Raw genomic sequence first — 5780 nt, forward strand, 5'->3', positions numbered from 1 at the left:
CCCAACTAGCCCACCCGCCTTTGTGTCTTTAGACTTCCTGTTGTCCTGTTGGCAGGAGTGTGTGTGTGTATGTGTGAAAGCTGTTAGGCATCTTTTATGATCTGATGAAGGAGCCTAGAAGGGAAAAAAAGCCCTCAGCCAGGTCAGACACATTATAGCATTGTGATTTCAAGTGTGTGTGGGTGAGACAATGTCAAGGTGCTATCTGCGCAAACATCTTTTTAATAAGCGAGCTTTTGGTCAGAGACAGGATGCTTTATTTCATTAAGTTTTATAGTCTATAGCTCCAGCATCTCAGCCAAGTCTGATACCAGGCGAGCAGTGTTTTCTCCCTTTATGACTGGATTATATTCAAAAATGAAAGTACAATCTTGCATACATTTATTTATTTCTCATATATGTATTTCTTATTATATCCTTAAATGTTTAGTCACTATCAGTCAGTCAGAGATGACTGTAACAACATTTGCCAGTGTCACTAAGTTGTCAATTGGTTGTTCCATCTAGCAACTGAGCTCCGACTCGGCTTCAAAGTCATTTTAATTCACACAATCCAGAGCAAACGATGGATATATAATATGTCAGACGCTGCTGCCACGACAGGAAGAAGCACAACCGCAACCCTACCTTTTTACATAATCCAGTGTGGATCAAATATGTGGGAGTTGATGTAAGTTTCATGACTTTTTCCACAGGAGATATGTGACACATACCCACTTTAAAATGAATCATGTCACGTGTACCTAAAGTTTAAATGACTTTAATATGGAATCAAATGACTCATTTGAAAGCTTTGCAACAAGCTTGTTCTCAATGTTGCAACAAAAGAACATGAGCTCACCATCATCATTATAAAACAATATGACACCCTAGTCTCCAGTTCTATGAACCTATAAATGTCGTCAGTTCTACTTCTCAGTAGAAGTGATTTATACTAGAATATAACACTGTCATTGCATTGTCAAAACACTGTGACAATGAGTTCATATGCGCAGTATCTGGGAATGTTCTGCCTTCATTTTCAAAGAAATCATTTGTTATTGTGTCTCATTCACTTTGTGATGGAAAAAAATAGTAATAATTGTGACCAGAAGGTTTGCAGTTTAAAGTGCAGATGGCTCACAAAGATCACAAAGCACACTATCGGCCAGCAGATACTGAAAAGGTAAAACAGTAGCCCCTTTTTCACCTTGCTCCTTAAATATATCATCAAACAAACACATCCAATAGAAACAAAAGCTGATCTCACCAACGTTTTGGTTGATTTTGGTCTTTTTCCAGACACACATGTCAGATCATCTTTTCAGTACATCAAGAAGAGTTCGAGACTACTTTCTGCCCTGCAAATAGCTTCTGCATTCAATTTGCAATGAAAATGTGTGAGTAGAGAAATTTGATTTGATTTGAATGATTTATTTGCACAATGAAACAAAGCAGCAGAAACACAACAACAAAAGATTTAATAAAAAAAACAGCCTAGATGCTTATTCAAGAAATCCCAACTGAATAAGCATTATAAGCAAATACAAAAGTTGTGTAATCAACAAAAGCAAACAAACAGGGAAATATAAACCAAGCAATTTAAATCAAGCAAGCCAAAACACAAAAAATATGTTCAGGAATGCATCACACCAGCTGACATTTCAAGTCAATTTCAGCTGCATCGCCAAACAAAGATAAACAACGTTATCATTTTTATTGTCACACATGTCACACAGACACACACAGTTTACAAGACTTAACAACAAAGGCCACAACCGTACTCACTAAATCCAACCCGACTTCCTGTGTGAGAAGGGCTTAAGTGTGAACGTGACCTGCCAGTCTGATTGCTGGAGGATGCTGGGTAATTACACCTCTCACACTTCCTCGTACCTTGAAACTGGATTAAGTCTCCCACCCTCACACATCCATTCTCACAAACACACACAATATCCTGAGTGAGAAGATTTACACACATTGATGTCATGGCAGAATACTCACCTGGAGTAAGTCTGTAAAAGGATTAGGACTGGGACGGCAAAGGCCTCTGTGACATCCCGGGACTGTAGCATTTAGACTGGCTCGTTCTAACCTTTACATCAAAGCAGAGTGCAGGCACACAGTCTGTCAAGCCAGACATTAAGTCTTATTTGGGTATTGTCGGCAACATGGAAGTTTCCTGTAAGAGAGGTCAACGTGTCACCTGCTTCAAAAACTTTGAATGGATAAATCAACCCAACAATGTGGCAGGTACCACATTTAAAAGGGGAATAAAGAAAGAGAGGGAAAGCAGCTGTGTATTTTCAAACTATTTCTGCAACCGCTGGTTAAACCCCCCCCCCCCCCCCCCCCCCCCCCACCTCTCCCAAACCTTCTGTTTTAAGTCCTGCACATGAAGCCAGACATGCTGCTGTTTCGCGTGACAGGAGCCCAGATATGGGCAGATGTGTGACATGATAACCAAAGAATAGCTCGAGGAATGTCAGGACATTACGTATGGCCGCAGTAAAGTGGCTTTTCCTTGCCAGCAGGGCTCCCTTTCCTTTAACGGCCCCATCTGGAATGTCTGAAGACGGTGGACGAGAAACGTTGTCGGCTCTAACGGTGTGCTCTGGTTTATCAACCAGGGCATCTCTACAGAAGTCCTATAATATGTATCTCCCATTGTGTTTGTGGTTGCTCCACCTGTTCAGATAAAAGAGCTCTGCTGCGCCTTGGTATAAAATGGGGTCATTCATTCTCCAACAATATGCTGTTGAATAAAAATGAAAAAAACGTGTCGAAGTAACCACTTTTAATTGCTTGTAATCGTTAAAGCACATCACATATTTGAATGACAGGCAGACGTAAGACACCCATCAATCCCTCCAGAGCCTCATTCACCACCCTGAGTCTGAGCTGAGTCTGTATTTTTCCACTCACTGGAGGTACAGGGTTGTGTTCACAAGCAGCGGCGAGATCCTGTGTGGAGTATTCGAGGAATGTCTGGCATCCTGTCTTCTGCACTGACTGCACTCTGGGCGGATGATGTCAGACACATAGATCATACATATGAGCAGACATAAATCACATTAGGGCAGTGCAGATGTGCTCGGTGTAGCTTAAACAAATCAAATTTGGGGGAAATATTTTGGCTAATTAAAGAAAAAAGGATTCAAATCGCCATATGACGACAGTTGTAAGACATCTTTGCAGATCCGTACTCAACTGTGGTACGAGAGCATCATCAACACGAAACCAAAACGCCGCGCTGTTCTGGTCAAAGCCAAGTTGGAAACAAATCAAGGAAAGGATCGGCACTCTTGCCCTTTTCAGTGCTAAAGTAATTCAGTGATACTAAAAGCAAAAGTCTTGCTGCAGAGATTTTAGGGCCGTTGGCAAAAGCAAGCATGGGACATCCCATGACTGAGAAATGATCACTCATATGATCTATAGCTGGTGGCACTTGCAACATTACTGTGGTCGTTCTTCAGATGAAAAAACACAGTCAAAAGCATTTTTTGATTTTGATAGTTGTTAGATGGTATCATGTGATGACCATGCTTTATATTTATATTTTTGAGGTTTAATTTACTTGCGTGTTTCGTAATCAGACATTATCCTCTACATCTACTTCAAACATTTGACACAAATAGTTCTTGTGTAAAAATTTCTTTTATGTAATTTTCAAGTTTTAACTTTAAGTTTTAGTAAAATCATTCATTAAACATTTGTCCTGTTTGTTTTAGTTAACTGGTTAATGTGTGCTGTGTGTTCCTAAAAATATGTATGATTTATGAAATGTAATTCCGTGTCATTCTATTTGATGTGCTGCTGTAAATGAGTTGTTTTGTCTAGAGAGCCACAGTTGCAGCAGCACTCTCACATGAATGGATCAAATGTGTGTTGAACACATGTGCAGTAGAGCATCCCACATGTGGATGGATCCCCACAGAGGATCATTGACACTGAGCGATGCCTTCTTCCAAGTTCATTGGGTGTGAGCGCCACCCTATGGAAGACAAAGTGTGTTACAAATATAAAAAATACAATCTGCAATGGGAACGAATGAAGTGGACAGCCTGCAGATAAAACTATTTCCTTTAGGATATAGAAGCATTGAGGCTGATTCACTCAGGCAGCAACACATCAGGGCAGTTTGATTACACAATACGTTTTTCATATTGACTTTACGTGATCAGATAGTTGAGGTAGTCCAAATTGTCAAAGTCTCTGTTGACAGTGAAGAGCTTGTGAAACGATCAGTGTGAGCGTAGAAAGATCAACAGGCCGCAGGCAGACACACACAAGTGAGTTTTCATGAGTGGAACCAGAGGATCTATAGATTAACATGACCTATGATCCCTCAGCCAATAGTGTGTTTCTACATCAGCTATTCAAATTTATACTAAAGTCCAACAAATACCCTCGGTCCAAGAGATGAAAACTGTTGAGCTATGCAGGATAAGTTGAGAGACAGACTGGGCTACTATTGGTCAAACTCCATTCTGATTCAGACGGTTGACTTTTGACCAGTATTGTTAATGAGTAACACGGCTGCTGTTGTTTTCATGAGTAATCTATATTCACTGATCATTAACTTAATTTAAACTGCAACACTGATATATTTAGTTTAGAATAAAAGATAATAAGTAAACAACAATTCAGCTTCAAATGATGATAACATTAAAATCCAGATGTAGCTTTTATTAAGAACTGGATAAAGTAGTAGTGAAATGTACAATAGATCATTGTGACACTGCTAGAGAGAGTTACACCTGTGCTTTTACTGATAGCAAAATGACTGCTAGCAAAACCAACAAAAAACGTTTCTTCACCAGTTCACAGTAGCCTTTATAAAAGGAGAATACATGCGGCGAAAGAATTACTGAAAATAAAAAAGGAACGACTTGCAATCCAACAAAATTCAGCAGCAGGACTGTTTCAAAGCAGAGAGTTTGACTTGTCATAAAGCATCAGTCTTTATATCATGAGCAATGGCCCAGTTAGCCATGACAGCAGTGAGTCAGGATGCACCACAGTGTTGGAATGTAACTAAATATATTTACTCAAGTATTGAATATTACATGTACTTACTTGAGTATATCCATTTTCTGCTACTTTATACGTCCACTCCATCAGTTATAATTATTGGTACTTTTACACACAAAGCATGCGATCACTCTATAATAGGATGCATTATTATTGATTAAACTACCAAAGTACAGTATCATGCAGTTTACAAAAGTATCAGAGTCGCTACTTGAGCTCGTCAATGTAAAGTATTTGAATTAAACATTTTCATCTTTTCATTTTACCTTTATTTAACTTTTTGGGCGATTGGCATGGAGGCTTTGGGCAAATCAAAGTAAGACGCCACAGCAAACTCCAGAGGCCCGCGCGTTCACCTCTCGAGGAGAGGAATATTACCGAGCACGCCCACTTCGCCTTTTTAAGAAACCGCTTTGTGGAGTGCAACAAAAGTAAGCGGCCTTCCCCTCTGATGTCTTGTGTTTAACGGTCCGCGGGCACACACACGCGCGCACACAGGCACATTTCCCCAAGTGCCAACGTCCTTCCCCTCTCAGGTTTGATTTTATTGGACAAAATAAAGAGATAACAATATCCACGTGCTCATGTTTATACCTCTTCAAATTTCAGGCGGGATTTAGTCTTGATGCTAAAATAGCAGCTTCCTGACTCACAGCAACAAGAGAGCACCAGCTAGAAGACACTGCCAGGTTAACCCTTATTTTAGTAAACGTCACCAACGTGAAGAATTTATTGTTTAAAGATCAACGTTTTGTTTGGGAAACAAC

Source organism: Pholis gunnellus, assembly GCF_910591455.1.
Source record: "Pholis gunnellus genome assembly, chromosome: 10".
NCBI lineage: Eukaryota > Metazoa > Chordata > Actinopteri > Perciformes > Pholidae > Pholis > Pholis gunnellus.